Below are 27,771 nucleotides of genomic sequence, written 5' to 3'. Positions count from 1 at the left end.
TATAGCCCAGAAAATATATGAATATCTATAAATAAAACACTATTTATAGAAAACACTATATAGAGAAAGAACTCTGGTTCCTCCTTTATCTTCAGTCTGAGCTTAGGGATGAAACTTTAAAAAAAAGTTTAGCCCTAGCTGGTGTGGCTTAGGGAACTGAGCACCAGGCAGCAAATCAAATGGTCACCGATTCAATTCCTAGTCAGGGCACATGGGTTGTGGGCCAGGTACCCAGTAGGGGGTGCTTGAGAGGTAACCACATATTGATGTTTCTCTCCTTCTTCCTCCATTCCCCTCTGTAAAAATAAATAAATAAAGTCTTTTTTTTAAAGTTTTAAAAATGTGTCTAGAATTTAAAACTAATTTCAGAACATCTTTCCTAGTTCCCAACTTCAGTAATGTTTGATTATATATTTAGTGCCAATTTCAATTATACTATAACTCTATGTTGAAATATATAATATAGCTTTACAGAACCATCAAGTAATATATTGGCATTCAAGAATTGCTCACTAGCAGAGTGTATAAATGTGAAGCCTGATTTTACTAAATTACCTTATTTCATACCCTTGGCTCTCATTTACTGTGTGCTATGTCCTGATTTCAAAGGTATTAAAACATGAAAAAAAAAGAATGTTCAAGTATTTATATAATTTAGTTGTAAACAAAGGTTAAGTTTTTATAGAATATACTTGTGTGAATTGGTGTTATCTGCATTAGTCAAAACACAGAAACAGATTAAGTGTAGAACTGAACCTGAGGCTGCATCTGTCAACTATCAAACCCAACATTGTGATTCCGCTTTAGCCAAACACATCATCTACTGAAATAAATTAATGTTGTTAATTCGAATTGCATTGACTTGTAGTTTAATTTGCATTACATTGACTTCTAGTTATAAAACAAATCAATATAACATAAAACTAATTTAGTTGAATTTGTTTTTAGTTTATAACAGCTATAAGAAGAAGTTTATACATATTTAAATAACAACATAATAGAAATAACTTTAGGAATGCTGAAGGTCTAGAGAATTTATTGTTTTAAAAGAGGTCACAAGCAAATCGGCTGTGAGAAATTCTGCTGCAGCTTTTTTACGGCATATTGCGCGGCGGTACCAGGACTCTAAAAGCGTGCTTTTTTGCTATTTCTGTACACATCGGGTAGTTTAGAGCCATCACGAACATTTCCTCCCCAAGGATTTGATCTCATCAGTCTTTTTTTTTTTCCTCGCAGGTGGCAAACATTTTTCCTCTTTTCAGAATATAAAGGGTTTAAACATGGTCATCCAGGAGTGTAGCCTGACTTTAGGAGTAGAGAAATCAAGTTCATGACTCTGGAACTCTGACCAGCCTTCTACCTATAGATGTCTTTCACCATGTATCCTTTAATATACATTTTGGCCATAAGGTTTCTAAAGACAACATGAACGGTTTTAGATCTATTTCTTCAAATCATGAAATTGAACATCTATTTATTAATAGCTCTGAAGGCAGTAATAGTTTATTGGAAAGATAGGCCATTAGAAGAAATACATCAAAGCAGACTTTATTTGTGACTGGACAATTTACTCAATAGGTGTATGATTTTTGCCTAATTTTTTCTTTGAGGTGGGGAGAGAACACTGTTTTTATTACTTTTCAAAGTGTTGAAAGAAAATTATAACCACGAACATAGATAGGTTTAGCAATAATCCCTGTAGTCTTTCTGTTCCTTTTCTGTCTCCACATACCAGAAACTCATATGATTTCACACTATTTTCTTTTTGTACATCATAAAATTGTGTACTAATTTAAAAACTTCTCAAAATTACTTGTTTTTCGCAGGTTGCAAAGTATTGTGCTATAGTTTTGGCCAACCAAATGAAGGAGGAAAAGGCAAAACTGCACTTATACTATGAATATACGGTATTCCTTATTAAAGGTACCATCCTAAGCAGGCTAACCTTTCGCTTTCCTTCAATATATGGAGTAGTGCAACCACCGCAATACCAGAGGCTTTCTTTCACGCTCGGCCCTCATTTCACAACGCGCAAGGCTGTAGACTTGAGCAGTATGGTTTTTGCAGTTAAAATCATAATCTTGAACACTAACATTCCTGTATTTCTTGTAAGTAGGTTTGTCTGTTCTGCGCGTTTTTATCATAACAGGGCTAGGGTCAGGGTGCGGGGAAGTATAAGGAACTACAAGAACGATGATCCAGTTGAACTCTAATAGTGTAATTCTTTGAATCCACCTCTCAGGCCAAAATGGGACATCAATTTCAAATGTGGGCTTCAGCATGTTCTTCAGTGTTTCAGCTAGTTGGCAACCAGAGTTCAAGGTGGCCCCTAGGCCCTACGGGAAGCACACCTGTGCAAGGCGTGGCCGTCCTTCTGGGCTCATCCAGCCCTTCCCCCATCACACTGGCGCCTGGGCATAATGGACTCAGGCCGCGGACACTAGTGCCAAAGTTTGCTGAGCCCAGGGAACAGACAGTGCGCTGCAGACGATCCGGAGCCGAGTGGGCGAGGCACTGGGAGGAATTTCCCGGAGGGCTGGACGCTGAGCTCATTTCAATACCTTTTGCAACAGGCACAAGGCCCCTGTGTCTGGGTGAAATATCCGTGATATATTTCATATATTGGTGGGAGGACCTGTACTCGACCCAGAGCCCTAGTAGCCCAGCAGGCTAACCGATTTGGGGAGACGCCGCCTGCTCCAGGCAGGAGGCCGGGACTACCTCGATCACGCCACCCCGGGTGCCTCCTGGACCAGACCTCGAGAGCGCAGGCAGCGCTGGGTCTTCGGCGGTGCCCACTGGTCCCAGCATGCTCCACCGACACAGCGCGAAGGCCTGCAGTCCCTCAGCCTGGCCTGGAGTCCAGCCAAGGGCTCCTTACCCAAGGTGCCCCGGGAATATTTGCATATCCCACCAGAAGGAAAACCCGGAGGCTCATCGCAGCCTAGCGATCATAGCAAACAACTTATGAGCCTCCTGAGGTGGTCCCGTTGCATCAAATCTCCAGGAACGTTCCGTGGTCGCCGGGAAGGTCGGCAATTCGACCACCGTAACTAAGAAGAAAACGCGTTCGTCGTACTTTAAATACTTGTGCGGAGGATGTTGTGGCGTGCTCGCTTCGGCAGCACATATACTAAAATTGGAACGATACAGAGAAGATTAGCATGGCCCCTGCGCAAGGATGACACGCAAATTCGTGAAGCGTTCCATATTTTGCACCCCTGCCCCTGTGGGCGTTCTCACACCCTCGCACCCTTTGATTACCTTCGAAAAAATGTGAATCAAAGCACAATGTGACACCCAATAGCAAAAACCGTAACTTTTCATTGTAAAGACATTCGTGTAAGGCAAACGTCGGAATAAATGAGGTTGAGTCATATCCAGAGGTGTTTGTACTAATATTTTAACCTACATGTTTCCTTATTAAACGTCTTATTTACGGTTTTGTCTCCCTCAACAACACAATCTCCATAAATCCAGGTAGGTTGGCTCTTGTTAGCTAGAAGACTGTTTGACACATAAATTGCTCGGTGAATCCTTCCAAATCATTTCTGAATTATTGAGTTACTAAATAATTGCTAAAATAATGGATCCTTACCGAAAGAGGTAAGCAACATTAGTGTTCATTTGTTGTGTCTACTTTGTGACATTCTTCAGCCGTTTATAAAGACCTGAGTGCGTACTGCACCCAGGCAGAGACGGTTGGTTGTCAAGCGGTGGTTACACCGGATGAGATCAATGCTGGCCGGTGCTTGCGGAGCCCTAGAGCTCGAGGACCACCTGCAATCTGGCTGGAAGCAGCAAACCCTTTGGATCTGCTTTCACAGGTCTTTCTGAGACCGGCTTTGTACGCCTGCATTCTTGTAGCCTTGACGAATCACTCAGAAATGCCGGTCTACCGAAAACGAACTCTGGGATGGGAAATTTGATTAAAAGTTCATTGCCAAACCAATTTAATCACTAAGAAAAGGAACTCGGATGCTGCAGGTATCACGATCACTTGGTACTGCAAGCGTAGCTGACTGAGGAGAGAATCTTGTTCTATCCGGGAAACTACAAAAATATGGAACGCTTCACGAATTTGCGTGTCATCCTTGCGCAGGGGCCATGCTAATCTTCTCTGTATCGTTCCAATTTTAGTATATGTGCTGCCGAAGCGAGCACGCCACAACCTCCTCCGCACAGGTATTTAAAGTACGACGAACGCGTTTTCTTCTTAGTTACGGTGGTCGAATTGCCGACCTTCCCGGCGACCACGGAACGTTCCTGGAGATTTGATGCAACGGGACCACCTCAGGAGGCTCATAAGTTGTTTGCTATGATCGCTAGGCTGCGATGAGCCTCCGGGTTTTCCTTCTGGTGGGATATGCAAATATTCCCGGGGCACCTTGGGTAAGGAGCCCTTGGCTGGACTCCAGGCCAGGCTGTGGGACTGCAGGCCTTCGCGCTGCGTCCGCGGAGCATGCCGGGAGCGGCGCCAGGGCGAAACTTAAGCGCGCGACGTTTTTGAGGACTTAGCAGGAGAGGAAGACTTGCTTCTTGGAGTCGTCTTTGGTATGGAGAGGGCTGAGCCAGAACAGCACCATACTTTTAAAGGAAGTCTTTTCCCACTTAAATTTTCTCTGATGGGTATCTTAAAAAAAAAAATGTAATCACCCAGCCATTAATTATCACACCTTGAAAAGTTGTGATAATTGCTTAATATCACGTATTATTCACTGTACATTCAAGTTTCCTTGATTATTTCAAAGATGTCTTACTGTTGATTTGTCAAGGATCCAAGCAAAGTCCCATTTCTCGCATTGTGTTTGGTTGCTGCGTCTCCTAGGCGTCTATTATTCTCTTACGTCACCCCCTCCCCGTTTCTCATCATGCCGTTGATTTAGTGGGGAAAGTGGATATTTGCCCTGTGGAACGTCACGATTCTTGCATTTGGCCCATTTCTTACAGATAATGTTATTTAACTTCTCTATCCTCCACGTGGCTTGAAAATTAATAGATCAAAAAGCTCGATTTTTTTTAACGTTTAATTTTTTAAGCATGAGCGGTTCACTAGAGGGCCGCGGACTTCATATTGCATCCCAGCTTGACGCTTGCAATGTCTGGCTGAACCCCTTCATTATAAAGTTTCTCATAAGGCTTTCACTTAATGATTTTAGAATCCACTGATGAACGGTGCAGGTAGAACTGGTGTTTTGTTGGTTGGTTTTTACCCTTTGGGTCATGAGCTATAACGATGTAAAACCCAAGGTAACTGGTGTCTAAGTTCTGTGCCCCAAAGAAGAAAACTGAGAAAATTAGACCAGGAAAAGAAATGAAGGAAGAGTGCCAATGTGGTTTGAGTCTCCAGATCACTCGTTCCATTCCACAGTTTGGTTATATGAGCTGACAACTGTCTCCTCACCGCTAAGAGGTTCTTCTGGAGCTGCTTAATGTTGGCTCCGAGTATTGGGTCTCCAGCTCTCTCAGGGTGGACTATCCTTTAGCTACATTTATCTGGGTACATCAATTGGATAAGAAAAAAGCTCCACCTACCCCTATCTCTGTTTGAATATAGGCTGATTTTTTTTCCTGGATACTTTTGTGAATGTTGTTTTCTGTCAGGCTATGCATTTATTGAAAGCTTCATCCAGTAGGACAATGTGCTAGGGACATTGCAATTTAATGACTTGGATTTCCTTACTCTGTTTCCTCCCTACTGTTAAATAGTTCTCCCCACTCCCCGCCCCCCCCTCAAACTCTCGTGTTTCCCACTGTTTTCCTTCTGTTCTTCTTCCCCCAACCTGCACACCCCCCATCTACATCACATACTTCACTAACTGAACACATTTATCCAGTTCACTTTTTGCCTTTGTAATTATGCTCGTCTTCACACTACGCATTTGCAACATTAAAACACTATTGGCTTCTGCTAAACTAAACAATATTTAAGTTCCATATTTGCATTTTGTCAAAAACAAGTCCTGCTCTTATCACTGCTTAAGTATATATAAATCTCCAATCACTTCCTTAGAGGGAGATATATCAAATCTTTTGAAAGTCATGCAGGGAAGTTATGAGTAGTTAGCCTTTCAGTTAATCTTTTGTATCATGAGTTAAGAATTGACTCAAATGAGAAAAAAAAAAAGAGTTTCAGTAGGCATTGTTAACAATTTGACTTTAGGAGAGATTGATTTAAAGGGTTTTTCTTAGCTCATCTAATTTCTTAACAAAAAGGGTTTATTTTTATATTCTGGACCATACTGTCTTGATAATTCCAACTATTTACATTAGCAGCAGAATAATACAATTATCTGTCTTTTTTTAGTAGTATATAAAACTGTGATGCATCCTAAAATCAATGGCATTTTAGATCCAGAGAGATGTAGCATCTCTTTTTTCAGAGAAGAAAACAGAGGCTAAGTGTGTAGAAGTCTTCCAAGGCAATACCAGCACTGGTCCTACTACCCTCCGGGGCCAACCCCATTGTTCATTATACTGCGCCGTGTAGTATTTAGGTCATACTATTTGCAATATGTTACAAAAAAAAAAGAACGAAGACTTCAAGCCTGCCATTTTACAACCACTTTTCCGAGTTCTGCTCATTTGATGGCAGCAACAGAATACTACACACTGATAAGTGCAAAGTCTACCTTATTCTTTCTTAAACTCACATAAAGGAACATTCAGTGATATGACTCAGTTAAAACTGGCCAAAACCACAAGTAATTTCCTCTTCAGGAATTTTGCTCTAATTAAAAAGAAGATACTCAACCAAAATCCTCACATCCTCTGGAACAGGGAACAGATGGGTCACTTGGAACCACAGTATCAATGACTAGCTTTACCTGGTGTGAAATTGGTGAAATCCAGCTGGGCTGGAGTTTGTAATCATCAAGGGAGCTTTTTTAAAAAAAATATATTTTATTGATTATGCTATTACAGTTGTCCCATTTTTTTTCTCCCCTTTATTCCCCTCTGCCCTGCAGCCCCTCTCCCACCAGCATTCCCCTCCCTTAGTTCATGTTCTTGGGTTGTACATATACGTTCTTTGGCTTCTCCATTTCCTATACTAATCTTAACCTCCCCCTGTCTATTTTCTGCCTACCATTTATGCTTCTTATTCCCTGTACCTTTTCCCCCATTCTCCACCCGCCCCCTCCCTGATGATAATCCTCCATGTGATCTCCATTCCTGTGGTTCTGTTCCTGTTCTAGTTGTTTGCTTAGTTTGTTTTTGTTTTTAGAGTCAGTTGTTGATAGTTGTGAGTTGTTGTCATTTTACTGTTCACAGTTTTGATCTTCTTTTTCTTAGATAAGTCCCTTTAACATTTCATGTAATAAGGGCTTGGTGATGAAGAACTCCTTTAACTTGACCTTATCTGGGAAGCTCTTTATCTGCCCTACCATTCTAAATGATCTTTGCTGGATAGAGTAATCTTGGGTGTAGGTCCTTGCTTTTCATGACCTTGAATACTTCTTTTCAGCTTCTTCTTGCCTGTAAGGTTTCTTTTGAAAAATCAGCTGGTAGTCTTATGGGAACTCCTTTGTAGGTAACTCTCTCCTTTTCTCTTGGCTAATTTTAAGATTCTCTCCTTATCTTTAATCTTGAGTAATGTAATTATGATGTGCCTTGGTGTGTGCTCCCTTGGGTCCAACTTTTTGGGGACTCTCTGTGTTTCCTGGACTTCCTGGAAGTCTTATTTCCTTTTCCAGATTGGGGAAGTTCTCCTTCATTACTTGTTCAGATAAGTTTTCAATTTCTTGCTCTTCCTTTTCTCCTTCTGGCACCCCTATGATTTGGATGTTGGAACATTTAAAGTTGTCCCAGGGTTCCTAAGCCTCTCCTCATTATTTTAAATTCTTGTTTCTTCATTCTGTTCTGGTTGAATGTTTCTTCCTTCTGCTCCAAACCATTGATTTGAGTCCCGGTTTCCTTCCCTTCACTGTTGATTCCCTGCATGTTTTTCGTTATTTCACTTTGCATAGCCCTCACTTCTTCCTCTATGTTGAGACCATAGTCAACCATTTCTGTGAGCATCCTGATTACCAGTGTTTTGAACTGTGCATCTGATAGGTTGGCTATCTCTTCATCACTGAGTTCTAATTTTGGAGCTTTGACCTGTTCTTTCATTTGGGCCATATTTTTTTCTCTTGGCACACCTGTTACGTTGTAAGGGTCCTTAGGTATTTGCCAGGGCAGGGTAACCCACATCACTGCTTTGTGGTGTTGTTTGTGGCGGAGGAAACTGAGAGGGAACAATGCTACTTGCCCGGCTCTTGGATGGGTGTCAGTCACTTCTCCTCCTATGTAGAAGCAAATTGGGCCCTTCAGGTGCTGATTCCCAGGTGGGTGGGCTTGTGTACATTCTAGGACCCTGTTGGTCTCTCCAATGAATTCTCCTATGAGGCTGGGAGTTTCTCCCGCCTCCGCAACCTTCACAGATTTTTACAGCCAGAGGTTTTGAGGCTTTTTTTTCCCTGCGCTGGAACCCTGGGTTGCGTAGTCTGTGTCACTCCCCAGTTGTTCCTCCCAGTTTAGCCACATGTAGATGTGGGACCACCGGGTCCTCCAGCCACTGCCTTGCCGTGCATCCTCTCTGCCCCTCCTACCAGTCTGAGTGAATGTTTCTTTAACTCCTTGGTTGTTAGACTTCAATACAGTTCAATTTTCTGGCAGTTCTGGTTATTTTTTATTTTTAGATTTGTTGTCCTTCTTTTGGTTGTGCGAGGAGGCAAAGTGTGTCTACCTATACCTCCATTTTAGCCGGAAGTCCAAGAGAGCTTTTTTAAAATACCAGTGCCCAAGTCTACCCTGAAAGTTCTGATTTAATTGTTCTCTGTTTGTCTCTCTTTACTGTGAGCTCTTAGTCTTCACAGATCCATTTCAGTTTTTTCCCCACTTTTTTTTTTCCTTCTTGGCTCCTGTTTTTCAATTGGAAACACTGTCCATCAGATGAAAGCTTATCTAAATTCTCCATGAGGCCCCTTCCTCTGCTATTCCCTTCCTTTTATGGCCATACCTCTTCCCTCATGTTGTACCCATTAACTCCCCAGGACTTCTCCTAAATGTTTCACCTAGAAAGAACTCCAAAATCTTTCAAAACTCACCATGGCTGGGTTTTATTTTAATGCTCTGCCAGCTAACCCCATAAACTAAAATATGGCAGAGCACTGTTTTCCAAACTTGCCTAGTTGATTTCCCTCTGCCAGTGTGGAAGAAGCTAGTTATGCTTCCATTTGCACATTCATTTCAACATTCCTTGACTCCATATACATTTGTGATTTTTTGTTTCTCCTTGGAGCTGATTACAACATCTATCTTGCTCCTTCATTAATACATTTAATAGAAATTTTATTTTTTTTAAGATTTTATTGTTAGAAGGGAAGGTAGGGAGAAAGAGAGGGAGAGAAACATCAATGTGTGGTTGCCTCTCACATTGCCTACTGGGGGAGCTGGCCTGAAACCCAGGCATATGCCCTGACTAGGAATTGAATCCTATGATTCTCAGGCTGGCACTCAATCCACTGAGCCACACCAGCCAGGCTTCAATAAAAATTTTAACACATGCTTGTTTTATATCTGCATGAGAGGCATGATTTTTACTTTTTTAAATTGTCTTTTAATAGTTTGGGGGTTCACCTAACCAAACCAGCTATACTTTTCACCAGAGAATTGGAGCTCATTGGCTGCCTTGGCTTTCAAAGTGGCAATAGACTGTCTGCTTTTCTAGTTTTCATATTGTTCTCTATTAATTTTATGGTTTGTTTTTGTTTTGTTTATAGCAATAAGTCATTGCCCACTGTTGATAACAATGATAGGGTATTTGGTGTTATGGTCTGACGGTTTGATGAGCTCTGTAATGGATTAATGATATATAGAGATCTAGTCTCTCTTGGGTGAGAGACAACAAAGAAACTACTCAGTTTTAACTTGTTTGCCTATTCATTTATTTGGGTTCAAATTTGTGTGCCACCAAGAAGGAGCACAACTCTTTGATATCTGAACCAGTAAATTTTTTGTGCTTCTCTGTTAACTCTTGACTCATGACTGAAATTACAGAATTGAAGCTATAAACTCCATGTCTGTATGTCTAATTCAGAAAGGTCTTACTTCTCATTGTATGAATGTGTAATGTTTCCCAAAGTCTGGATGGTATTAATAAATTAGATTATAAAATCTACTAAATTAAAAGAGTCCTGTTCTGTTTGCCTTATGAGATATATAAGTGCTTTTATAAATATAATATTTCTATAATTCTCAGAAAATGAGGAATTGGAACTTTTAAGATATAAAATGTGCTAGATTTAGAAGTATTTTAGAAGAAACCAGCTCAGAAACACATTAAGAATTTAAGTTCACATCATTTAGGTAAATCTTTGGCAAACTAGACTAGTTTAATTATTTGGTTTAAGAAAAGAACTCTGTCTTCTCTGACTTATCAGTGTTACATATAATGTAAGTATACATTTTTATTATTTTTGTGTATGTTTTTCTAAACTTATACAGGTTTACTGATCAAAGAAGCTAGTGTGACTTGTACCCAGTGCTGGCTTATGAAAAATGTAATCTCGTGTTTAACCAAATTGTACCCTTATCCTCTTTTAAAAAAAGATTTTATTAATTTATTTTTAGGGAGAGGGGAAGGAGGAAGAGAGAGAGGGAAGGAAACATCAGTGTGACAGATCTTGCCTCTCATGCGCCCCCTATCAGGAACCAAACCTGCAACCCAGGCACGTGTCCCAACCAGGGTCAAACCAGTCACCTTTGGCTTTACAGTATGATGCCAGCCAACTGAGCCACACTGGTCAGGGCGCATCCTTAGTCTGATGAACTTTATTTCGTTAGTAATTATGTTCTGTAGTATGTCAGCTTATTTAACTTGGATTGGTATTAAATTGGGTTAATTAATGGAAAATTATTGAATACCTAGATCATTTCTAAATAAGAACTAATACTAAAGTATTAATTACTGAGTATAATTTTAACTTTGTATATCTTTGCTTCTTATGTTTATATACTATAGAAAGACTATATCTTTAGGTCTTGTTAATGAACACATTCATTTTCGCCAGTTTGAGAAGTTGTATATGGGATATGGGCAGCTGTAGAAAGTTGTGTTGTATGAATTCATGAGCTCTGCTGGTCTGATAAAATGCTGGGGTGTGACAGTTCGCATTATCTACCCTCCCACCCCAGTTTTCTTGGGAAAATGGAATTTACTCTGGTTAAAAGTTATGATTATTACAAATGGTTGGGATTACATTGAGAAGTAATACTTTCAGAGAAATATAACTGTATGTACTTTAATTTTTTTAGGAAAAGACTAATTTTATCCTGAAGCAGCCGCATAAAGTGTTCATAACACCTTATTTTTCTTTTAATCTCGTTAGTATCTGGAATTAGATTTCTTCTTTCATTCCTAATGTTGGTAATTTGTGTTTCCTCTCTTATTTTCGTGAACTGTCTGGCTAGAATTTTGTCAATTTTATTGTATTGTACAAAAACCCCCAATTTTTGGTCTCATTTTTTCTATTGTTTGTTTATTCCTATGTCATTGATTTCTACTTTTTATTATTTCCTTTCTAATATTTACTTTAGTTTAATTTGCTTTTCTTTCTCTAGTGTCTTATAGAGGAAATTTAGATGATTAATTTCAGAATTTTCTTTGTTCTAATAGTATAATTTAAAGCCATAAATTTGCCTTTAGGCAATTTTTGCTGTTTTAACTATACCCCACAAATTTTATTGTGCTGTGCTTATATTCTTATTTAGTTCAAAATATTTACTTTCCCTTTTACTGTTCTTTTTCTTTGTCACATGGATTATTTAGATACTTATATGTAGTTTCCAGATACTTGGGGGATTTTCTAGATATCTATGTATTCTTTTTCTAATTTAATTTTCTTGTGGTATGATTTCAATTATTTTAAATTTATTGTGACTTGTTATATAGTCCAGATGTGGTGTGGCTAGTGAATGTTCCATGTGTACAGAAAAAGCATGTTCAGTTGTTGGCTGGAATGTTCTAAATGTTAATTGGTTAAGTTAGTTGATAATATTGTTCAAATCATCTATATTTTTACTGATTTTTTTACTTCTTTAATTCATTATTGTGAGAGGACTGTTGAAATCACTACCTATAATTAGGGAGTTCTATTTGGCCTTTCAGGTCCAACATTTTGTGCTTCATGTATTGGATGCTCTGTTGTTAGATATATACACATTTAGTATTGTTATGTCTTCTTGAGGAATTGATTCCAGTGTTATTAATAAATGCTTTTCAACTATACAACTACTAAATTAATCAAATGGGCTTCCGATGAATTATAAAAGCATTTAAAATAGAAACACATCTTGTGTTTTGTCAAAGCCATATCCTTTTATCCTGCTTCAGTTTTTTTCTATGGCAACTATCTCCACCACGCAATTTATTTGTTTGTTTGTTTTCTATCTTCCCCCACTAGAATAAAACTTCCAAAGAGTAAGACTTCATCTGTTTTGTTCACTGCTATATCCCAACTAACTGTCACAAAGTCTGATCTCAATATATACTTTCTGAATGAAATAATATATTAAAAAGCTGCAAGGACAGTGAGAACATAGTATTTCCATGGCTCTAACCCATTTATACCATGGTAAGATGGCTTCTGCTCACACAGGGGCTATTCTAGGGGCAACTCCTACACCTCAGCGTGTGCTCTCAGGCTGCCCTGCATCACAGCTAGAGCCACAAAACACTGCTGCCAGGGGTTCTCAGGGTCTCAGGAAGATGTCAGTGAGATAACTCTTTGCTTTAACTTGCTCTTTGTATCTCAGCCACCTCTGTTCTAGCTAGGATTTGGTCCTGAATGATTCTAGAATGGCGAGTTTGAGTAACAGACAGCAATACCCTGGCCCCCCACCCTTAGCTCTTGTTATTTGAACTCCACTCTTTCAGGAGGCTTTTCAGGCCCTTATATAAGACAGATTCTTTGGGCCAGCCTCACTGCTTCTAGGAGTGGCTCTTTATATTTCTGGATCATTGGATAAGTTGAAGTTTGGTTCTTATACCAAGACCCCAGGTACATAAAGCATTTACATTTCACATCTCTTTATCCACACTGTGGTTTCACTGCCTCTACCGACTGTTCATTCACACAGCTGAAGGTTTTTGTTTTCACAGGACATTTAAACTTCAAGTCCACCAGGAAAACTGAGGCCACCCCACTGATGTATTTAATAATGTATACTGCAAATAAAATATTTATCAACCAAATCTTCCTCTCAGATTTATTGCTGAAGGGGGAAAATATCTTTTTAATTCATTGTGTGTTTTGGGTATCCTGGATGGATCCTGAGGTCTAATGGTCAGAATTCAAATCGCAGCTCCACCTCTTGGACAGCCTACGTCCTCTTGTGAAATAAGGATAATAATCATGTCTGCCCGGCTTGCATTTGAGGGTTGACAGAAGGATCTGTGGGAAAAGCTTGGGAAAGTACCTTGTGCATTGCAAAGCTCTGTAGGTCTGTTGTTGCCATGAGAAGCTTTTTTAGCTTTAAGGTTTACAGTGATTTAATATTTTTACTCATCAATTCAAGAAGAGCATTTGGGTATTTGCATCAAAGGCTTTCACTACATCCTGAAGAGAACATCTGCCTACAACTCTTAAACTGAAAAGAATACAACCCAGTATCCATTGGCTGTTAACTAGGAGCATTTAAAAACGCTAGAAAGGAAACCAAGTGGGAGGAAAAGCACACTTAGGGTCAATCACCTTTTATTTTCCCCAAAGGCTTAAAATATTAGGCCCCTACCTGTTTAAACATTTCCTAATTATTTTTTTAAAACCCCAAAGCTGTATACATTTTGGTCATCCTTATTAAATATATGATGAAAATGAGAGAGGTAAGATCTGTTGCCACTTTGGGGGAGTTAAGACTTAGAAGTCGTACCAAGACTTAGAAGTCGTACCACTTGTATCTTCTTTGTACCCACTATTAGTCTATTGGTTTTGTCTAAGATGATATCAGCAGCCGTAAGAGCCCCAGTGGAAATTATCCAGCACTTCAGAGGGGGAAAAAAAAGAAACATCTAAGCACCCAATTGTGTTTTCACCAGAAACCTTCTCATCCTCCTGATAATGTATAATTCTGGTTCGTGCTCAGCTCACAAACAACTTTTTTCTGCATCTTTCATTGGCCCCTCTTGGTCTATGACCCATAACTGTTAATGCTCCCCTGCCCCACAAGCCACAATTCCCAGCAACAATTCCACACTATGTTGGAGGAACACAAAACTTTGGTGGACATCTGGACTCTTCTGCCACAGTCACTCTCTTTTTTTTCTTTCTTTTCTGCTTCCTGTGGGGTTGATAAATATTTTCCTAGTCTCCTTTATTCCCTTTGTTGGCTTGGGATATATATGTATGTATGTGTGTATACAGACATACATATTCAAGGCAGATAATTATTTTCTCTCAGTATGTGGAAGATGTTACTCCATTTTCCTTTGGCATTGATTGTTGCTAAAGATACATCTGTTGTCAATCTAATTGTCATTCCTTTATGGGAATATAACTTTTTCTTTCTGGTAACTTTTACAGTGTTCCATAGTTTGACCATACACTGTGGTTGTAGATTTATTTTTATTGATTCACCTTGCCTCAGAGTACATTTTCAAACTGTGGACTCTTATATTTCTTCAATTCTCAAAAAGTATTAGCTACTAACCCTTTGAATATTCTCTTCTATTAACTCTCTGCTCTTGTGGAATTGATTAGCTGTGCCTGTTGTTTCAATTTTTAAATGAATGTTATTCCTTCATCTCTGTGAGGATCCTAAAAATACATGAACACTTTAGGGATTATTTTATTATTTTAATTGCATTTGTGATGTTGCCTCACTTTTTTTGGTTGTCTTTCTTTTTAAAAAAATTTTTATTGTTATTCAATTACAGTTGTCTGCCTTTTCTCCCCATCCCTCCACCCCACCCCAGCCGAATCCCCCTCTCACCCCCACCTCCACCCTCCCCCCTCGGATTCTGTCCATGTGTCCTTTATAGTAGTTCCTGTAATCCCCTCTCCTCACTGTTCCCTCCCCACTTCCCTGTGGCTATTGTTAGATTGTTCTCAACTTCAATGTCTCTGGTTATATTTTGTTTGCTTTTTTCTTCTGTTGATTATGTTCCAGTTAAAGGTGAGATCATATGGTATTTGTCCCTCACCGTCTGGCTTATTTCACTTAGCATAATGCTCTCCAGTTTGGTTGTCTTTCTTTATTGAGAGATTCTCCCTTTCTCTTTCCCTCTCTCTTCACTCATCCCGTCTTAGATGATTGTCTCTACCCCAAGTCCCCTGGGACCCTCTTTGGAACCAGGTATTACGAGGGTGCTGGGAGAGTCCTGCCCTGTGTGCTACCGAATAGGTCACAGGCCTAGTCCCTGTGGGCTTGGGGCCTGGGCCTTGCTCAGGTCCTCGTTCTGGACAGCTTGGTTTCAGAACCGTGCCGGTTTCTTTCTGTTTCACTAGGTTTGCAGCCTCACAGGGGCAAACCCTCAGGCAGCAGCTGCAGTAGTTGTCTTTTCGTGGGCAGGGTGGGCGGGGACCCTGGCCTGGCCCTGACTTCTCACAGTGAGCCCGGCTCAGGGCACCTGCCGTATGTGGAACATCTCAAGTTGCCATGAATCCCCAAGAGCTGAAATCATTTGGGTCCAAGGAGATCGCTGTCTTGCTTTAGAGCCCACCTTTAAATATCTGCTTTTTACATTTCATCTGTTACTTTATGTTTGGAGCAGTGGTAAGAGGGGCGTGGTCCCATTTCTTTTTTATGAGGAATCAATCCACCCTGATTTGAAAGCTTTCCCCTCTTACTTTTTATTCCTTCCTTGGTGACCATACTGCTCAGCTCATTTTTCACACCTCCCATCACTGTTGGATCCCCAGATGTACTCAGAGCAAGGGACCCTGAATTGTTCTTGATAATTTTCCTCAGAGACAGATGATGGTGACTGAATTTGATGACGAGAGTGGGTTGGGTTTCAGTGCTGTGTGAGAATGAGGTTAGGACACGGTTGGCTTGAGTGTGAGTACTGACACCGTTTTCCCTCTCCCCTCCACCCCCTAACACCTCTGCGCTCAGCTAGGCTGGCACAGACGGAAGCCCCAGATGCCGAGGAGTGTGGGAATGGTTGCACTGATCCAGTTGTGACACCTGCTGTCTTTTCCGACACTCTGCCTTGAGCCTAATTATTTCTAGCCTCTGAGCTATAGAATGGGGCAGCTGTGTGGCTGTGTTGAGCACTGTGACAGAGCACAAGAGGCAGTGGGGACTGAAATCACACCCATGTTCCATCTAGGACATCCACCCACAGGGCTGTGTGTGGGCCCAGACAGAGGGCCTTTGATACACAAAGGTGTGAGTTAGAATGTGGTGGCCATCCTAGGATGTATCTACAGCCTCATTCTAGGTTTCTCATCACCTCAGAGAAGGTGGTGAGGCCATATACCCCTTTTTAGTCACCCTTATAAGCAGAATGTTGCTGAACTTTATATTGCGAATGCTTTCCCACTGGAGTATGGTGAAGGGAGGCTTAAGGCCTGCTGCCAGGTTGTTATGCCACCTGCTTAGCTGCTGGAAGAAGGTCTGGAGCTTGGGCTTCCTTCCTTATTTCAGGGTAGAGTTGGTTCCTACTCTTACAGAGTAGGTAAGGTTCCAACTTTCCCTTTATCTCGGATAGGCCTCAAACATTTTCTGCAGCTAGTGATACTCTCAAATTGCCAAGTGGACAAAGTAGTTTCAGGTCTTTATTTCATCTAGGGACCAGCTTTTTGTATACAGTGCCACTGACACATTGGGCCTGGATCTGATTCCTGCCCCCAACTCCCAGCTGTGCAGCAGTTTCTGGTCATAAAGCTATTAGAAATTGGCCGCAGGGAAGGAGTTGCTGGCAATCCAGCCCTCGGTACAAAGGAAAGTCATGGTAAATATCACCTTGCAATGCTGCCAAGATACTCAATATAAAGTAATATCATAGGCTGACTTTTTCTCAAGGGACCCTTCTGTACTAGTGCCTAAGATAGCATAGAAGCATGTGGTTTCCAGACCAAATGCAGGCTTCTTTTGTTGTTGTCATTTGACTGGTTTTCAGCATCTTTGACACTTTTTATAATACCCAGAACTGGCCAAAGAATTCTTGCAGGGAGGTTTAGGAGATGACAGAAAGAGAGGCTCCCTTGTAATAAGAGGAAAAACAATAAATATGGAAAGAGCAGAGGAAGCTAGAAAAAGAAAATCAAGGAAAAAAGACTGAGAACAAGTTTAATCTGAGGGTTTCATATCGTGGTTGGTAGATTTGGGCTGGAAGTCTCATTCTCAAGAATGTCTGGTGCCAGCCCCTGTACCTGAACCCAGTTAGTAGAGACAAGGGGATGGAATTCGGGGACAATTCGGGGTCTGTGTTATATACAGCCAGGGTGTGGGAGTGGGGAGTCAGCCAAGCCAACCTAAGATTTAGAATTATGGAGGCTTTTGATGAACTTCTCTTCTAGGAAGTCTTTTACTAGGTTAGACAGAGTTTACCGGTGCAGGGCGTGGGAGGGCAGCATTGATGTTTGGGGCAGGAAATTTCTTCCTCTTGTGGGGAGCTATTTTCAATTAGGCAGTGAAAGTATTTGGAAGTCTATATATACTTTCCATGATTGCTGTGAAGAAAATATCAAGTATGGGCCCTTGAATGTAGCAGAGCAGTGGTAGATAAAATTGCTAGAGAATTAAATGGGCATGAAATTATCAAATTATCCGTATAGTAGCATCTCAGGGGGCTGTTTCCATTCAGATCAGAGAAATCAGATGTAGAGTTTTGAACGTCATTGATTCCCATGGGAGAGAGTTAGGAATAACACATAAGAACGAGGGAGCAGAGAGTGTGTCCTGATGACTCAGGGCACAGGAGGGGGAATTTGGAAGGTGGATTATAGACTCTGTAATGAAGATGGAACCTGAGACCCACCAGAAAGCCAGGTTGCCATGAATGCGGCCATTGGGGATGCTGAGAAGTCAGAGTCCGGGAGAACTTTCCCACACTGTGCTCATGGTTTGCTCCACATCTGTTTCCCTTTTCTCTCTGATTCTGCATCTGTCCCTTCTCTTCTGCCCCTACCTACCCTTTTACCACTGGCAGTAACCCTCCCCTACCATCAGGAAGGTTTCTCCTGCAGTGCTCTGTTATGAAATAAGGGTTCCTGTGATATGCTAGGCTTTGTGTACTTCACATACATCATCTCATTTCATGGTCCCCGCAGTTCCAGGAGGGAGTTGGGAGGGAACTTCCGGGAAATCTCCAAACGGGGTTTAAGGCCCCTGGTCCTGACTCTGTAAAGATGTTTCCATCTCATAGGAGCAGAGGGTACTAGTTAGTTGTGACCACTGTTTTTAAACCAGTTTGATAAAGGATGCTACAAAAAGATCCTGCAAAATCTTCTCTCAATGAAGGAGAAAATGAAATATACATGCTTTGCTTAGGCTGTTTTTAATGAACATGTCTGGGAGTCAGGTTTGACTCTCCAAGTGTCAGTAGCAAGTCAGGGAATGTTGGTACCTTTCTAGGCAGGGGGAATGCAAAAACCTACCTAGCCCAGGAGGAGCGGGGGTTGGAATTGTATTGCAACCCACCGGACCTGCACTGGTTCAGGAGAGACATGGAAGGCTGAGCAGTTGATTTATCAGTGGTGGAGGACATGTGCCGGCCAATTTGTAGCAAACCTGGTTATTCTAACTTTATTTTCCAGCTACAGACAGATGGGCCTTTTGATCCGAGATGTTTTGCTGTGCTCAGAGAGCTCGTAGCTGAGGCACAGCTGGGCACTGTGAGCAGAGACAGTTTTCATTTAACAGAAATCACCCTGGTGAAGTTATGTAATCCAGAGAGTCTGATTCAGGGGAAGGTTGGGGCAGTGAGGGAGCATAGAGATCCCAGAGGCTTCTGTTAGGGCTTTTAGAAGATAACTGGTGGAATGTGGGAATAGGAGATGGAGCGAGCATTTGATGTCCTTCACATGGGGCTGATAAGAGAAAAAAATTCTCTCTTACCAACTGATCAAGTCATAGTGATGTGGGTAGAGCAAACAAGCCTCTCATTGTGCAGATAAGAAGCTGCGGCCCCAAGAGACTGGTACAAGGCCACACAGCAAGGAGCGGATAGAATGAGATTCCAATCCTTGTCTTCAGACTCTAACTTCATTCACAACACCCTATGTGGAGCTGAATTTATTTTTTTTAAGGTTCCTAATTCAGTCCTGCATTTGATATGGCCAAATGAGTCTCTTGCTTCCTTTTATGAAGACAGAGACTATATATCTGAGATTATTTCCTTATTAGCAATGATGCTAGCAGTTCATGAGAATTTTACACAGCAGATAATAAACTCCCACTCATGGTCTCAGAGTAGGGTTGAAAATTTTTACATTAAAAATATAAAAATCCCAAACACATTCCTGGATCCAATTCTTACTAACATTCCTTTTTCCTTTCACTTCTCTTTATTTTTGTGATTATTTCGGGCTTCCCAGAGTGAAAGATGATTTATCTTGCACAAAATAGAATTTGTTCTTGAATCCTGCTGGCGTGAACACTAAGCTAAATAAATGGAAATAGATATAAATCCCAGGAATGAATTAGACTTCTTGCTTAGAAAGCAAGCACATAATTCAGTCCTTTCTGGTAGATAAGAAAAATCCACAGGGCTAAAAGTCAATATGTAGGAACTCACTCAAGTTCTTTGTTTATTTGCAGCATGCTAGGGTTTTCTTGCTTCTTTTCCTTCTCTTCACTATCACTCATTCTTGGGAGGGGCCTTTAGTAAGACAGGAAAAAAAAAAGAGACTTGGTCAACACAAAAGTATATTCAAGTTGTGTAATGAAAGATGGTCAATATTAGCAAGGAAAGGTGTGTTAGAAGTGGTGTCTCTCCTAGTTTCCAAAGGACTTAAAATAATCAAGACTCACAGGACACAGAGAAGCTAATTCACTCCCCTTCCCCAGGGATAGAGTCAGGACATTTGAGGGGAAGACAGAAATGGAAGAAATAACAGAGATGTGGACAAAGAGATAAAAAGGGACACCAAAGAGCAAAGGGCCTCTCAAAGTTCACCAAACATAGACTCTGCAAGGACTGAGGAGTTACTTGATGGAAAAAGTCAAGGACCCCATGTATATTTGTGATAATCTAATCAATGGAAACCATTTATTTTGGTGATTATAGACCTAAGATAAAGACCTAAGATTATAGACCTAAGGTAAAATATAATTTGCTGTACAAACTGATACCCTTTTGCAAGTGAAAGGGGGCATCACTGCTTATCCTGATACAGCAGAGATAAACTGGTACTATCAGCCAAACCTGGACATATGATCACAGACAGTTCCTATACCCCTTCTAAACCTCACGGACCTAGCTATGATTTATACTCATTCAAAGCACAGTTATTAAGCACTGATGTATGTGACACTGTGCTTGGTACTGAGCATTCAAAGCTGTTTCTGTGCCAGATGAGTTGTTCTTTCTGTGGCTGATACTTTCATGACATCAAAGAGCAAGGCAAAACCTTCACAGTCCAGTTCACAAGTTAGGATGCTTCGTGGCAGGGCTTGTGTGTATGGCTTCCACCTGGTCCCACCTGCGTGGTGGTGGCTGCATACCCTGAGGCATGGTGAGTCAGAGTGGTGTGATTTTGTTCTGCCTCTGCCTTGCATATGCTGATTTTAATCAAATGAATGCCTAATCCTGTAGTGAATCTTATTAAGCCCTTTACCCTTCCCCATTCCATCTGTTACTTGTCTCATTCTCTGTCCTCCAAATGGAATAAGCTTTGTTTTTTTCTCAGACTCTTTTTTTCTTTTTGTGTTTGATGTCTTTCAGAAATAGGCCTGGAGTCAAGAATTGTAATCCAGCAGGAGTGGGTCTCACTGAGGGTTTTCAGTATCATGAGTTACTTTCCTTAATGCTCTACTTCTTTCATCAGCAAAGCCTCCAATTTTGATAGCTCTTAATGCAGTCTGCTGTGGAGCTCTGCAGTTGGTTTCTCAGACCTTCCCATCAGGGCTGCAATTACTGGCTCCCCAGGATGTAAAAGACCCGTGGGACCCACAGTTATGGTCTCATCTACTTGAATCAGTAGGTCTGTGTCCTGGCTCTGCTGCAGGGTCCAAATACCTTCTGGTGGGTGGGTCATAACCTTACCTCAGTGCGCCTTTCTAATCCTTCTGATCTGTTTGCCCGTTTAACCATCTTCATAGCCAAATCATTCATACACATCCAAACCAGCTCCGCTTGGAAAGAGACCTCAGGCCCCTATTCTGGGAAGACTAAAAGAGCACAGACAAATCTTCCCTAAGGAGCACACTTCTGTTTATTGCAGTTTCTCTCCTTGGCGGGTTTGCTAAAGTTTTACTCTGGAGGACTGAAAAGTGTTAAAAAGGTGTTGATGGTATGGCAAGTTCCAAATTTGGTTCTCTTTCAGCAAGCACAACTCCAGACACCTGGGCTCTGTCCCTCTTTTGTATTATTTATTTCATGTCTGTGCCAGTTTCCTCCATTTTTAAGGTCCTATGCTGGGAGGCTTCTCGTGTCTGTCATCTTTCAAGCCCTCCCTCTCCCTATCCTATGGCGTCCTAGTGCTAAACCTATTGTTTTCCTCAAAGAAGGTCATTGATATGTGTTTTCTAACTCTATAAATATCTTTGATATTTAAAGATACAAATCAGTAATTTCCTTATTCGATACTTCCTGTACTCTGAAAGACTCACCGAAATGTTCTTAGACGGAATGTGGGAGTGAATATCCCGTGAGTAAAACGGTCATACCAAAGGTGTGGGAAATATTAAAGTCACTGCGTGCATTCCTGCTGGGAGGTTTTGCTACCCCAGTTGCAGAATCTTCAGGCTCCCGGGGATACAGGTGAAATATAGGGCTGATGCCACATCCAGGCTTTTGATTCTCCTGCTTTCTGCTGTTGCTGTCTGCCAAACTCACAAACATACTGTGCCACAGATGGAAGGAAAGGTGTCTTTCACCTAAGAACAGTCAGCTAAACTAAGGCCCAGGGCCTGCCTTAAAAGGAGCACCTAGAATCTTTGGTTGGCCCCCAAACCAAGTTAGTCTAGTATGTCCCCTGCCTGAATTAGACAGGAATCAATCCAGTCTAAAAAAGCCAAAGGGAATAAGACACTGGACAAATGGCCACATGGTTCTCTACAGCCTATTCCTATTTATTGAGGTTTCCACTCAGCTGTGGCATGCTCTTTCCCCTATTCGACACTTTCGTGTTGCTTCTCTCTATTAAGTCATTGGGCTTCTGGTCAGCCAGGGATGATTACGCTTCATTAATACCTCTGGGTAAAACTCTGGTTGCCAGGAATTCTATTGGTGTTGTATTTGAGGACAATCCAAATTTCTGCCTCACTAAGGGCAGCAGGGTGTGTGTGTGTGTGTGTTTGCGTTGGCCCTTATGAACGGATGATGAAAGCGTAAGGCGTTCGGAAACTTCACATAAATTTCCAAGAGAATAAGAGAATAAGAATGCAAAATATAGTAACTTTCTCTGTCTAGAAAGTAGACCCCTGCTCGTTCAGGGCTAGGTAGTGAGAAACCTGAGAGAGTCTCCTCTGTTTATGTAGTGATAGCCATGAATTTGGAAGGCCAAGGGGTGCCACATAGGGTCAGCCATGTGTGGACACACAGCGTCTGCCCTGCACAAAGCCTGCTTCCAGTCAGGAGGGAGGATGGCTTGACATTATGACACCTGTCTGCCCAGAGGGGATGCCTTTTTGCAATGCTAGTAATACTAAGCCTTCTAGTCATCTACCTACCAAGAAGAAGGAAAACTGTCAAAAGGTCATCTCTTTATTATCAAATGACATTCCTAATTTAGCAAAAACATAGAATATAGTCTTTTGATTCTAGGTAGGTGTTCTTTGCCTAGATCCATCATTTTGCTCTGTGACCAGGGGCAAACAAGAAATGCCGGTTACTAAATTTCCTTAGGGCGGCTCTTCTTTCTACCCCTTTCCTGAGTTCTGTTATTTTAAACTTAAATATTCTTTCCAGCACTGACTGATACAACACCACACACAGCTATGAAATGCAGGGCTTCTGGCTCCTGGGAATTCTTGGTGATCAATGCCATTTGGAGTGCCTTAAGCAACAGCTGAGAAAGTCAACAGAAACTTAAAGAGTTTTCTAATCTAGGCATAAACAGCCAGTTGGAGCTTCTTTGAAGTGTGGATATGGGGAGAAAATATATAGGCCCTGGATTGGTAAAGAAGGGGGTGAAGTATTATGGTAAAAGTGAATATAGGCCCAAGTCAGTTGTGTCAGGGACAGATAGTTTCTTCATGTGGCTTGAACTTAAGTTTCATGAAAGGAACTAAAGTTTAGGAACTTGAATTTTTAAACACAGATTTAAGAGAAGCAATGAAATTGTAAGTTCAATAGGCATGGACTATATCTTTCTTATTAAGTGTCATTTCAGCTGCTAGAGTAGAGTTTTCACTTTGTGGGCATGCAATACATATTCAATGAATTGGACTGAGTTTTCTGAAGATAAGGAGGAGATTGGAGGGAAGCTCTGATTTGGGTATTTTTTAGTCCCTTTCCCCTGTGCAATCTAGGATTCTAGGAAGGCCAGGAGGCAAGAGAGGAAGCAGCTAATTTGAAAATCTGAAAGAGATTCAGTGTGGCTGGAACTCGTAATGCAAAGGAATTTTGGTGAGAGATGAGGCCGGAGAGGTATGTGGAGGCCAAGATATACAGGGTCTCTTCAGCTGGTTAAGGCATTTGGACATAATCCTAAAAGCAGAAGGATTTTCAGTGAGGGGTCTGACACACTTAGACATACATATTAAGAAGATCGTTGGGTGCAACATAAAGAATAGATTGAAGAGCTTAAGTAAAGGGACAGGAGAACCAGGTGGGAGACATCTCACAGTTGGGAAATGATGAATTTTACCTGAACTAGGCTAATAGTTGTGAGAGTGGAGAAAAGTGAATGGACTCAAGAGAAGAGCTTGACAGTCCTTGACATTGTTTGGATGTGAGGGAACTTCTATGAGGAGGAACAAAGACAGAAGGATGACTCCTAGGTCTCTGATTTTGGCAACAATACAGTAATAGGTGGTGCCATTAACAAAACAAATAACAGAAGGAGAAATGGTGTGAGGAGGTAGTAGAGAGAAGATAGTGAGTTCAATTTTCTACATGTTGAGTTTGAGGAGCTTGTGTAGTTGGCGGTTGCATGAGTGGGTCTGGAGTTCTGAAGAGAGATATCAACTGAGGTACCGATTTGGGATGATATGATGTAGATATAGGAGTAGATGAGTTTGTTCAGGGAAATACTAACATTTAAGGCCCTGGTAGAGGGGTCCAGAAACCTAACCATGAGCGGTCAGAGGGTAGAAGGCAAACAGAGAGGTGTGCATAGGGGAAGAGAGAATTTAAAGAAAGAGGGAATGGTCCAGCTTCCTCACATTTAAGTCATCCAATTTCTCCATTCCCAAATATTTCAAATTACTTTTGGTCAATAAATCCTGGATCAGAAAAAAAAATGCATATTCAACTACTACTGTGTGAATGATATAGCCCGAGGTCATTGGTCTATTTTATTGAAACATATCTAGGTTCTGCTCCCTCTGAGATTTTACCTCATGCTAAAGACAATGAGAAGAAATCCTCTTTATGCACTATAGAACTACACTAAAAGCCAGCAGGAAAATTGACCTCTAAATACTCTGAGTACATTAAAGTAAGTACATTTAAAAAAATGTTATGTCTTTTGGCTATGGTCTCATGTGATGATTGGTGGAAACGGAACTGAAGAGTGACAGGAAATATTAATGGGAAGTAACTCACAGTCTTTTGGCCTTAGAAAGAGCAATGGGTTATATCTGTCCCCAGAGGGAAAGTTTGATGAGTAATGATCTCGATATACACTTTAACATCCTGACAATGACAGAGTGGGTGCTGCTTTTATCTTTGGACAGCAGATTCTCCATTGCCGTGGTCAGTTCTACTCCCTCAGTTCTGTTTAGAGGGCCACCTAAGGGTACAATGGCTGAAGCATCACGACACCTATATTTCTGTTGTAGGAAGTGGGAAGTGGGTGCTGTAAGAGGCATGCTATAAGAAGCTGTAAGTGGGTACTGCAACATCAGGGCCTGCTTGCCCTGCAGAGGAAAGAGGGTGAATTCAATTAAAAGCTGATGATTCACAATTAGATGCCCCTCCACCCCAGTTCCCTCCTAACAACAAAATTTGAGTCAAGCTTGAACCTTGCTAAGAAAACAGATTTGCTCTTTTTAGTCTTAGCAACACTGGAATCTAAAGACAGACTCTGTGGGAAGGCAGATACTTAGTTACCTCCTCCCCAAGCTGTTGCAGGAATTTAAGACCTCTGCTTGCCAAAGCACTTCCATGGAGCTCAGATTTTTTTTTTTTTTTTTTTTTTGGTGCGGTGAGGGAATGCCTTCCATGACTCACTTTCCTCCCCTCTCTGGGTATCAAAATTTTCCTCTTAACTGAGGGGTCTGGATTAGGGGACCCTTGAAGTCCCTCAGGCCCTGCCTGTGTCCCTACCAGCTGGCCTCTCCAGCGGAGAGAGAGCTAGTCCTCAGCCAGGCCTTTCCCTGGTGAGAGGACTGCTCTATATTTGGACAAAGCAAGTTATGATGTGTCAGTGTGCAGCGAGGGAGTTGTTTGGAGTGGGAACCCCACAGGAAGAGGCTTCTTAGTTGCAAATGCACATACCCCTCTGGGGGATGGGAGGAAGACAAAGAGCCCTGGTTGCTCCAAAGGGTCTACACATCAGAATGGTTTGGTTCTGCCGGGCCCTGCCGGTGCTTTGCCAGTTCCTTGGCCTTCTTGGTTTGTGTTCACCCGTGTGAGGAGTCCCCTTGTTTAGAGAAAAAGTGTCAGAGGCAAACAAACCCAGCTCTGTTCCTTGGTGGTTGTGTGACCATCATGAGTTGTTGAGCTTTTTGCATCTCATTTTCTTGATCTATTCAATGAGGATGCCTTGAAGGCCTGTGTGAAGATTAAATGAGATAACATATAAAACAGCAGTACAGAGTCTGGCATGGGGGTTTGCCTTCTTCTGTTTCTGTTTTTTCTTTTTCTTTTTACCTTTGCTCACATATTTCCTCTTCCTGGGCTATTCTCTCTACCTCTCCACATTCAACTAACTTTCAGTGCTCCGGGAGGCCCTCCTGCCTGTTCCAGACTTCCAGCGGAGTCTTCCCGCTGCCCAAGCATGAATTACCTGGCTTCACAGTGGGGTAGCTGCTTTCTTTCTTAATATTGTTTTGCTAATTTTACTCATCTAGATCACTGCTCTCTGAGGGAAGGAGTCTGTCAATCCCTGGTAAGACATTAGGTACATAAAGGGGCCTTAGCAATATTGGAATGAATGAATACAGAAAAGTGACAGCGAGGATGAGAGGCAGGGTGCGCAGTGCTCAAGGTCTGGACGCTGGAACTAGCCTGCCTGGGTTTGAATCCTGGTATTATCAGGTATGAGTTTTGCTACTTTAAGAGTTGTTGAATCTCGCTCTCCCTCACTTTTCTCATCTACCTGATGGCAGTGGTAAAAATAATGGCACTCTTCTAGGGTCTTTATGAAGATTAAATAAGTTAGATTTAAAGATTGTTTAGATCAGTGCCTGACATATGTTGCTGTATAAGAACCCACCATTATTATTTTAAAGAATTGAATTTAGGATTAGACAAACCTGAGTTCAAAGCCAGCTCTACTGCTTACTAATTATGAGACCTTAGACAGAAGTTATTTAACATCTCTGTGCTCCAATTTCCTCATCTGTAAAATAGGGATAATATACTTCCATTATAAACTGTTATGAAGATGAATTTGAGATTAGAGCCTAGAACACAGTATGTGCTTAATAACTAGAGGCTATTAGAAGCCCGTGTCAGTCCTCCAGAAGCAAGAGTTTGAGGTCACTGCATGAAGAATCATAGCAGTGATCCCAGGCCTGTTCAGGAAGCTGAAAACCCGGGGCTTGCCCTGACTAGGAGGGGTTGAGAGAAGTCAAACTGGGGTTGTGGGTGCATTGCAGGAAGGGATAGGGAAGTTACTTTGTGCTGGTTGCTAAGCTGTATCACCAAAATCTTGACCAAATTAGGTCATAAAAATAAATTTGGAAAGAGCTAGAGACTTTTACCCATGTGAAATTCCAACACAGGCCCATGCATGTCACCTCGCTGCATGTCTTTGATTATGTAAGGTGTTTCTCTCGTGGTGATGCTGCAGGTGTGGGTGAGTGGAGATGTGCCATCTTCTGTTGGCCAAGTGTATCTGTGATTCTCATTTTCTGAAAAAGTGAAATTTGTCAGTTCAGAGCTTATATATTTGAGGGGGTGCCACTTGGCCTCTTCTTAAGTCAAGTTGGGACTCAGAGAGTTCTACTGTCTATGATTCAGTCTATTGATTCTTACTCCTGTGATCTGATTTGGTGCTGAGAGAGGTTTTAGGCCCTAAAGGGGTCTGTGTCTCTTTAACCTCTGTCAGCAGTGAGGGGCTGACTGCTCTCTCCTACTCAGGGAGGAAGGAATATGAGTGGTTTCAGTAAGGAACCCACTAGGTCCATTGGACTTGCAGGGGGTGTGGGAGGGTATAAAGCAAAGGAGCAGCCGGCACTAATTTCTTCTTCCCCAGGGGACTTCATTGTGCTTGTACCACAGGAATAGGGACATGCATCTCTCCTCCACTATCATCTGGATTTGAGTTCAGAGTTTTCATCACGCAA

The 27,771-nt window shown here is 41.5% G+C and overlaps 2 non-coding genes across 2 annotated transcripts; one reads left to right on the top strand and one right to left on the bottom strand.

The window, feature by feature from the left end:
* The first annotated feature begins 3,109 nt into the window (after positions 1-3,109).
* LOC112296609 (U6 spliceosomal RNA) lies at positions 3,110-3,216 on the top strand. The gene has a single exon (XR_002973936.1). It is a non-coding gene; the product is annotated as a U6 spliceosomal RNA (small nuclear RNA).
* Positions 3,217-4,057: 841 nt separating this feature from the next.
* LOC112296608 (U6 spliceosomal RNA) lies at positions 4,058-4,164 on the bottom strand. Its single transcript, XR_002973935.1, has one exon. It is a non-coding gene; the product is annotated as a U6 spliceosomal RNA (small nuclear RNA).
* Between the last annotated feature and the right edge of the window lie 23,607 nt (positions 4,165-27,771).

The sequence above is a fragment of the Desmodus rotundus genome, chromosome 7 (genome assembly GCF_022682495.2).
Source record: "Desmodus rotundus isolate HL8 chromosome 7, HLdesRot8A.1, whole genome shotgun sequence".
In the NCBI taxonomy this organism is placed as follows: Eukaryota; Metazoa; Chordata; class Mammalia; order Chiroptera; family Phyllostomidae; genus Desmodus; species Desmodus rotundus.
This window is presented reverse-complemented; position numbering and strand designations above follow the sequence as displayed.